The sequence below is a fragment of the Chiloscyllium punctatum genome, chromosome 6, assembly GCF_047496795.1.
Source record: "Chiloscyllium punctatum isolate Juve2018m chromosome 6, sChiPun1.3, whole genome shotgun sequence".
Lineage (NCBI taxonomy): Eukaryota > Metazoa > Chordata > Chondrichthyes > Orectolobiformes > Hemiscylliidae > Chiloscyllium > Chiloscyllium punctatum.
This window is the reverse complement of record NC_092744.1, coordinates 85,105,709-85,115,890: the sequence shown is the minus strand read 5'-3', so window position 1 is coordinate 85,115,890 and position 10,182 is coordinate 85,105,709. Positions and strand designations below refer to the sequence as shown.

At 41.9% G+C, this 10,182-nt stretch overlaps 1 pseudogene; it reads right to left on the bottom strand.

Moving 5' to 3' along the window:
* Positions 1–2,347: 2,347 nt before the first annotated feature.
* LOC140478532 (alpha-1,4-N-acetylglucosaminyltransferase-like) lies at positions 2,348–7,914 on the bottom strand (annotated as a pseudogene).
* Between the last annotated feature and the right edge of the window lie 2,268 nt (positions 7,915–10,182).

Sequence of the window (10,182 nt, the reverse complement as noted above, 5' to 3'; positions counted from 1 at the left end):
AACGGAAATTGAAATTTAGCACAAAAATGGTTCGCTCCACCCAAGATCTGGTCCTTATAACGAGATGGGTAAATCATTTCTCATGGTGTCAGTTAATCCTTTCAGGTACTTACTGCTGGAGAGCTCAGTTATTGTGTCTATTCAAGGCAGAATTCAATAGATTTCTGCATATTAAAGTGATCAAGGGATATGGAAAAGGGGAAAGGATGCAGGGGAAGTGAGATGGGGTGGAAACTCAATTATCAAAGAGTTATATGACGGATTCGGGTCAAGCGCCAAATGGACTGCTCCTCCTCCTATGTCTATTTACCTGCACTGACAAACATTGACCAAAGCTTCAAAGGGAAACTCTCCTGTCATTCTTCAAGATGGCTCCAGGGGAACTTTGCCATCTACTTGGGACGATACTTGGTGCTGTGGTTTAACATCTCTTCCAAAAGACAGCATCTCTGACAGTGCTGCACCCCCTCAGGGCCATGTGGAGCATCTGCCAGGAATACACACTCATTCCCTGGGATAGGGGCTCAAGCCTATAATCATCGTCCAGAGACAGGAATTCTCTCACTGAGCACTGCTGACACCAAGTTCTGGTGTTTGCCTGGACACTATCCAATCACACGTGAGTGCTCCCAGCTCTATCTGAAGAGTTGATCTTCTCAGACAGTATGTCCCTCCAAAGTTGAGAGTGTTGAAATGTCCCCTATGGTAATCCCCTTCCCACTCCTCCAGGCTGATGTATCCATGGATATGGGACAGACAGTGTGTTTGATTGCTTACCCCCTCCTTGCAGGACATCATTACAAGGACACGGATACAGTGGGGTCCAGGGCCCAGTCAGGTCCCTGTCACCCCCACTAATCTCATGCTCAATGACCTACACTGTCTCCTGGTCCAGCACCCCCTAAAAATGAATTTCTGCTGTTTTCGCTCCCCTGTGGCTTTGCTCTCTGTACCACTACAACCTCCTGCTGCACCTAAACCTTCCGGGGAATCCGTGCTTATCCATCTGACCTCCTCCACATTTCTGATTGGAACTGCCCTGCCATTGGAGACCAAGCCTTTAGCTGCTCTGGAATTCCTGCAGTATTCCTCACTGTCACTCTTACCGGCTCTGGTCCTTGAAGACACTTGTGTAAATCTATTTCTTTCTAGACTAGTCTTAATATCTCCTTATGGGGTTTGGTGTCAAGGTTTGTTTGGTTTTGCTCCAGTGAAGAACATTGTGCAGTTTTTACTCTGTGTGAATCTCCACATAGATGCAAGTTGTTGTTGTTTGTCTAGTCTTATTTTGGCCATTTTTTCACCTTAATTCCAGTTCAGTGGGTAATGAAGCAGAGTCAAGGGAACATTGGTCAGACCCTGGCCCCCAAGAATTCTGCAGGAACGTCCTGTGTTCAGTCCAAATCTTCCAGATTGTGTGATTGGTGGTGGTTTGGGAGTGAGGGGGACAGACAGGAACATAAGGTCTCTGGGAAACACCTAGTGATCGCTGCGTCAGAGAACAGCCCTTTAAGAAAAACATGCGGGAAATGTTAACTCTCAGCTCGAACCCGCTGACTTAATCCAGTACAGAGACGAATAAAATCAACAAATTCAACTCTTTCCAAAACAATTTAATGTGTCAAAATCATCAGCTGAGATTTATATAAGCACACACCATCTCGAATAATGAAACCCTGCAGCATGTAAAAAAAAATCTATCTTGTTCTAACAGATTAATCAAAGTACACAGGCAGGAATCAAACTTTTATATCATTTTCATGATCCATCTGGAAACAGAAATAAACTGAGAATGATTTCAACAAAAATAAACCCATCAAAATACACATGATTAGAATATACTTTTCAAGAAGCATCTTACAAAAATATGTCAGATCAAAGTGACTTTCAGATTCAATTTTCAGTGTTCGCTATAAAATTATTGTCCATGTAGGCAGCATCACTAACATAGAAACCCTCATTCATAAATCCCTGACACAATCACTAACCAGAGACAGGGTGATTGGGAACACAATGATTGAGAGAAAGAAAAAGGGGTCCAGAAATAGCTGTGGGATCTTAAAATATGGAGGATGAATGATTAATTATCCCTGATCTGAATACAGTAATCCTAGTTCCCAATTTTCCCCCGACATCTCTCCCACTTTCCTCCAGGACAGCTAGTTGCATGGAAACCCAGTCCTCACTATGACCCAGCTGCCTCACAGAGAGCAGAAAGATACAGGGAAAGGTACAATGAGGTGGGCCAACTGGGACCAGTTGGTACCAACCAGTGATTAGTTTGATTAACAATAATTTTGCCATTATTAATTTTCAATAGAAATTTTACACATCATTCAAATAAATTTTAATTTGACAGAGTTCCATATGTGCTTGGACAATATTTCTGGTAGAAGTATTCTATAAATGATTGGCTTCCTTTAATATCATGTTTCTGACGACCACTCAGAAAATTCCAGACATGGACTGCATTTGACTTTAAGAATTCCTTTTCGACAGCATCATTATTATTGTTCCATCTGTTTTTCTCAAAATACTGTCTCCAACCTGTGTATGGGATTGGGTGGAACAAGTAGTTGGGCTCGTACCCAATCCCTTTGCATTCTTTGTTAAGAAATTGATTGAGATTACCATTCCCACATCACTTCTTCAAGTTTCTGGTTATCAGTGAAGGACCCTGTTGGCCCCAAACTGCTCCATTATATTTCTCAACAAAATCAGTCAGGCAGTTCTCCAAAAAGGAATGAGAACGGTTAAATCCTAAAACTGCACTACTCGCGTAGTTTTCAGATTCTGCAACAATGAAGTTTCCAAACTCCAAGGGTTTGATTGAAATGATATCCGTGTCCAGATAGATGCCTCCATATTTCCACAGCAAGGTCATCCGACAACCATCAGAGAGCACATGAATCCAGTATACTTCCTTGCTGGGATCTATCTGTAACAGAATAAAAGGTTTATCACTTATATATTTTGACATTTTAAATGATCCTTCTCTCCAAATGCAATCTGCTCCCTCTACACAGTGCTCACTGGTTAAGCACCATTTCCTGAGAGCACTTTGTAATGGACTGCAAGGTGGGTCTTGAGGAGACAGGAATCTGGGGTGGTTCAGTTGTAAACCTGCACGGTCTTTCAATGGAGAAAATCTGCAGCCAATTTCCCCATTGCCCCCAGCACAGTCTCCAACTTCAACCACAAGAGCCAGTGTCCTGGGAACTACACCACAGCACATGTCAAATGAAGCATTGAAACATACTCAAAAACAACCCTTCGTGTCTTCAAATCGAGAGAGTATTTCTGAACACATTTCTTACACTGTTCAGTGGCTCGTGTTGAAATATTGGTGTACAAAAGAAATACAGATCTGTTTGAAATTTAAATGTGAGTGATCACAAGACTGAGTCACTGGATGAGTTGTATATTACATGCTCAATCATTCAGCCTGCTTTCGTGCATCTGTCTACCTTGGGGATCAATCAAATGTCACAAGAGACAACAGAGATGTTCAGCTACAACCTGATAGTTTTATAACTGTAAAATTTGGAGTTTCCCATGGAGACCAATGCTTGGAAAACAATATTCAAACTTCAAGCTAAAACTGAAAGGATCAAGCTTTCATAATTTGAGACACCTACTGTAACAAATAATTGAAAGTACTATTCATTGAACAAATCTTTGATGACAAATTATACTTTAAAAACACAGAATAGATTTGTATCTCTTCATTTTCTTGACCCAACGGAAATTAAAACTACCCATTGTCCTTTGTGTGTAGATTTTCAATATTAGCGAGTTTTGAGAAGATTTGTAGCTCAGGTTAAGGTCCTGGATGTAGGTTTGCTCACTGAGCTGGAAGGTTTGTTTTCAGAGATTTCGTCACCATACTAGGTAACATCTTCAGTGAGTCTTCGGATGAAGCACTGGAACTCTATCAACAAACACATTGAATTGAATCCTATTTACCACCTCATGAGAAAAGGAACAGGAAATGACATCACCACTGGAAATGATATCACCACAGGAAATGACATCACCAACCCAAGGAGACACAAACACGTAAATAGAAAGTGGGCTACACCAGCACTGCTTCATCTGGTGGCTCACTGAAGGTGTTACCTAGTATGGTAATGTCAGAAACAAAATCTTCCAGCTCAGTGAACAAACCTACATCCAGACTTTCAATATTCCAATATCAAACCAAAGTTATTCTTAATTCCCAAAGCAGCTGATTTTTGTTCATTTCTTTTCCAAGACTGGTAACCTTAAAGCCGAGAACTAATTTTCCCAGTGAGATTTTCATTTTTGCCCCAGAGAGCCACCCTCTAGCTGAAGCTAAGTGACAGTTTGAGCCTTGTATCAACTCCCCATAAACCTGGCCTTTCCGATGAGTGCACAGGCTTTCACCAACAGACCTGCACATCTTGGTCTCAAGCTTCAGCCTCTCTTGGGCCCAGACAGATTCAAAACTCTATTCATGATATTCTGTGATGTTTGGAAAATCCAGGAGATTTTCCAGGTGATCCTGAACCATAACAGTCTTGTATCCAGGTACAAACATGAAGTAATGTCCTAGAGAGCTGTACCCTCTTTTTCCTTGGAATGAAAAGGACAGTTTGAAACACAACTCCTGATGAACAACATTCTCAACTCTTTTGGAAACTCTGTCTCCACTCTTAAATAAAAAAAAGGTTCCTCCTATTGTCTAAAACCATTCCTCACTTTTAAGTTGCAATCTGCAACCCCATGGTCCAGCATATTCCCCACTCAACTATTACCATCAAGCCAGGAGACCAACCCTGGTTCAATGGAGAGTGCAGGAGCAGCACGAAGGATACTTAAAAATGAGGGGTCAACCTGGTGAATCTACCAAACAGGACGACCTGCACGGCAAACATCATAAGCAGCAAGTGATAGACAGAGCTAAGTGATCCCTCAAGCAATGGATCAGATCTAAGCTCTGCAGGACTGCCACATCTACATGTGAATTGTGGTGGATGATTAAATAACTCACTGGAGGAGGTGGTTCCACAAATATCCCTATCCCCAATGTTGGAGGAGCCTAGCAACTCGGTGTAAAAGAAAATACTGAAGCATTTGAAACAAACTTCAGCTATCTTCAGCTAAATTCAACCAGAAATTCCAAGGGGATGATCCATTTTGGCCTCCTCCAGTGGTCCCTTGCTTCACAGATATCACGATTTAACCAATCCGATTCACTCCACGTGATATTAAGAAGCAGCAGGAGGCACTGGATGCTGTAATGGTTATGGGCACTGACAACATTCCCACAATAGTACTGAAGACCTGTGCTCCAGAGTTTGTTGCTCCTCTAGCCAAGCTGTCCAGTCCAGCTGCAACATTGGTATTTACCTGACAATGTGGAAAATTGCCCAGGTAGGATCATTAACAAAAACAGGACAAATCCAACCTGGTCAAACCTACTCCATCAGTCTATTCTCGACCTTCAGTAAAGTGATGTCAGGTGTGTTGCTGGAAAAGCACCGTAGGTCAGGCAGCATCTGAGGAACAGGAAAATTCCTCATGAAGGGCTCTGGCCCAAAACGTCGATTTTCTTGCTCCTCGGATGTTGCCTGACCTGCTGTACTTTTCCAGCAACACATTCTCAACTCTGATCTCCAGCATCTGCAGACTTCACTGTCTCCAAAGTGATGGCAGGTGTCAGCAACAGTGCTATTAAACAGCACCTGCTCAGCAATAACCTGCTCGGTGACGCCCAGTTTGGGTTCCACCAGGGCCACTCAGCTCCTGACCTCATCACACCCTTGTTTTGAAACATGGACAACAGAGCTCATTTCCAGAGGTGCGGTGGGAGTGACAGTCCTTGACATCAAGGTGGAATTCCACTGAGTATGGCCTCAAGGAACCCAACCAAGACAGGAATCAATGGGAATCAGGGACTACACCCCTACCTCCCCACTGGTCAGAGTCATACCTGGAACACAGGAAGATGGTTATGGTTGTTTGAGGTCACTTGTCTCAGCTCCAGGGCAACTCTTTAACAGTTTTTCAGGGTAATGTCCTGGGCCAAATATTTTCAGCTGCTTCATCAATGACATTCTCAAAATCATAAGGTCAGTAATGGGGATGTTCATCAATGATTGCATCGTGTTCAGAACAATTCATAACACCTCAGATAATGAAGAAATCCATGGTCAAAAGCTGCAAGACCTGGACAATATTCAGTCTTTTGTTGAAAGCAACATTCACACCACACAAATGTTTGGCAATGACCATCTCCAATAAGAGACAATCTAACCACCATCCCTTGATATGCAGTGGTGTTATCATCACTGAATCCTCTACTATCAATATCCTAGGGATCGGCCAATGGTGTGAAATTGCTCCTGGCTGCATTTCCAAGCCCCTCACGTTTTACAGCAGGGGGTAAGAAGCCAGTGTTTTGACAGATTTACAGAACCTGAGAGAGTCTGGAGTCAATCATCTATCCACAGTATCGTTCGCAGTATCTCCAGGTGAACATCTTCCAGGTGTAAACCTGCCAAGCTTGAGGAACTGTTGGAAATGCTCCATATTACATGGGAAGGGGAAGTGGCATCAGAGCTCATCTTAGGACATGGTCATTGTGTTCCCAGGGAGAAAGAGTGAGGCTGAGAGATAAACCAGACAAATGAGATGGAATTCATTGGAGGCAGAGCAGGAACCTCCTGAGATATCCGAAATAATCCTGATGGATTTACAGGGAAAGATATCAATAATGGAGATGGCAGAGGTAACTTCCACAAAGAAGATCATGGGGAAAGTCACTGCATTGTGGTATAGCCAGATGGGAAACAGTCTCTACAGACAGAGTTAAAGAGAAATTCTGTTTGTACAAGAGACAATGTTCCTTGCAGCCACAACTGGCACCCAAATGGTATTTGGGTTTGCCAATTTGTATTCACTGAACTGACTGAGTCTCGAGCCCTCTCTCACTCATAAACTGACTGCAGACTTTGACTCTGTGTTCAACTGAAAAAGAAAAGATTTGTTCATGGTTATCCTCCAGCCCTGTAACAGAGATTAACTAGTGAAGTCACCAAATAAAACTGCTGCCAGCCTCCTGGGAATGGTTTCTTGACATCTCCAGTCTAAGCCTCACCCTCTGGGCTTAAATGCATGAAATCATTTCAACATTGTACAGGTGTGAAATTGATTGGTATTTACGGACAATCCCCATTTTCTCAAAATAACATGCAAGAAACACAAAGCAAAATGTTAATCTAAGTTTTGCTGGATAAAGATTGAATTAATATTCTCTGGGAAGTTTCCAAATTAATATCCCCATTCACAAATGAATAAAGTGTAGACTGAATAATTGAGATAAATTCTGATTTTGAAAACGAAAATAATTCTCGTTTTCTTTCAGATCTGCAAATGATTTGTCTGGTCCTGAAAGTGAACTTCAGTCCAAAACCCACAGGACTTCCAATTCAGCACGATCTGTCATTGTATACATATCGAAACTGGGATTCAGCTTGTCAGTAAAGTTAATTATTTCATTTGTCATATTGATGTCGAAAAGCAAGTTTAACCATACACAGTTCCTTACCTTCTCATAGCATCCAACCAAGGGCGTGTTGTTGAACAATTCTTCAGGATTCAAGGGCAAGATGAACACATTCTTGAATGAAGAAAGCAGAGGGATGCCTTTGTAATCAGGTTCTTGATACTCAGATACGTTCCCAGTGAATGCTTTCATGAAGAAATAAACAGGTTTGTTTGGGTTTAGTCTTGCTGCTGATTCGATGCTGCACATGACCAATGGTTTAGGATTTAGTTCACTGGAACTCTGTAAAAAAATAATTCCGGGCTCTGTGGTTGGGTGTGGGCCTTTCGCAATCATTGTGTTTGCAGGGGAGACCTGGCCAGGTATCACCCATTTCAATTGGCCGTCATAGAATTGCAACTTTTTTCTAAACTCAGGTAAGTTGAAGTATCCTTTATTCAAAGAGGAATTTAACAAAGTGTAGGAGACAATGGCAATTCCCGCAATGAGGAAAATTATGAATATTTTGTGACTCCTCTTCATGCTGGAGATTATTGTTTGATGATTCCTATGAAAATAAAGAATGATTAACATGAATATAAAACAGCGCCATTATAGTATTGTATAACTGAGCAAAGATCAATTATGAGGTCAAATGCCAAAACTTGGTTGCTGGAATTTGAAATAAAAACAGAAAATTCTGGAACTACTCAGTAGGTTTGGTAGCATCAGTGGAGAGTCAGGCAGAGCTACTGGGTGGAACATCCATTAGACAAGGTTATGGTGCATCAGAAACCCATCACCTCCAGTCTCCACCATTGACAATCTGGGAGGTAAGGCCCAAGCTCATCTTTCCCACTCAGTTGACCCCCTCAAATTGGTCAATTAATAACTACCATGGGAACACCTCATGGCCTATTCCCAACTGGGCTGCAATTTTCTCAGTTGCAGGAGAAGACACTTAATGGGCAGATCAGTGTGAGCAAGCTTTCAGTTGTGGGCTGGACCCTTGGTCTGCACTCATTTGGTGGTAATCATCAGATTGGATATAGAACAGGGTTGGGTTGGTGCGTGGGGGCATGTGGAATGGAGGAGGAGTGTCAGTCTGAGAGCAGCACCCCCTCTGAGCCACAATGTCACAGAGATTGACAGCGTGAGAAAAGACCCTTCAACCCAACTTATCCATGTGGCCAATTTTCACAATTAATCTCATCCCATTTGTCTGTGTTTGCTATATACCTATCCTATCCATGCTACATACCTATTCCAGACACTCACCACCCTCTGTGTGACAAGTTGCCTCTCTGGACCCTTTGTATCTATCTCTCCTCTCTCACCTTAAACCAATGCTCTCTCGTTTTCGACTCCCAAACCACAGGGAAAAGCTGACGGCTATCTACCTTATTTATGCCTCTCATGATTTTATAGACTTCTATAAGGTGACACCTCAGTTTCCTCAGCTTCAAGGAAAAAAGTCCCTGCATGTCTAACCTCTCAAACCTTCCAATCCTGGTAAATCTTTTATGCACTTTTTCTAGTTTATTGACATCCTTTCGTTTGGACGCAGCGTAGACTCTCCTGCCTAATCTAAAACCAACAACACAGAAAAGGTTTCTCCTGTGCAGTAATCTGTGAACATTTGATAGTTCACGTAAAAATTTAACATCTTTATTTCTTAAAGTATAACAGAAAATAATCAACTAACAACTATTTACAACTCCTTCCTCTAACCTATCTTTTACCTTCCCTTCTTTAATACTAGTCCGATAAAAGTCCCAATTATGATTTGTAAAACAATACTTCATATCTCAAAACCAGGCAGCTTTAGCTTCTCCTCTGCATTTTGGTCTTTTCTTCTTCTTGATTCCAAATGTAGCCTTACAACCTCAACATAATGTCCCAACACCTGTATTCAATGCCTGAGCAATGAAGGCAAATATGCTATACACTTCATAATCACCCTGTCTACCTGTGAGGCAACATTCAAGAACTACATACCTGAACCCCTAGACCTCCCTGTTTGTGATGAGGCTGCTCGTTCTGGCAAGGTTATGTCATCCTGGAGTTTTTTTCAGAATGACTGAAAGTAGCCCAAACTCCGAAAAGTCTGAGAGTTTGGATAGATTTTAAGGGCCCATTTGTTTACTGCTAACAGATAGTGTCTCTAAGAGAAGGCTTTCAAGTTTTAAAAGAAAACTTGTATAATGAAAGGGGAGTGGTCACTTCTTGCAGCAGAGTTTTTGATTCAGTTCAGAAGCAGTGTGTGTGTGAAGAAAGACTGCTGGGCAAACTCAGGCTGGACTCTCTCTCTTTCTAACTTCAAGCCTGTCAGCCCTGTCAGCTATTCATTACATCGAATAGCCTGTCGTGTTCGGATAAGATCTGTTATTTCGTTATTCTATTTTCTGTTCTTTGTATTTCATTCCATAATCTTGTGAATAAATTCTGTTTTGTTTAAAAACGAAGTCAACTGACAAGCTAATTCTCTCCCGGAAAATCCACTACACACTTGCTGTAAATCAACAAGCAAATTAGGGTCTGGGCTACCTGCTTAAAATGTTTTGAGGAATCGGTCCATAACACTGTCTGACACCTCTACCCAGGGCCATACCATTAACTGTGCAAGCAATGCCCTTATTTAGTTCATGCCTCTTTAAAGTTGCAGCAATCTC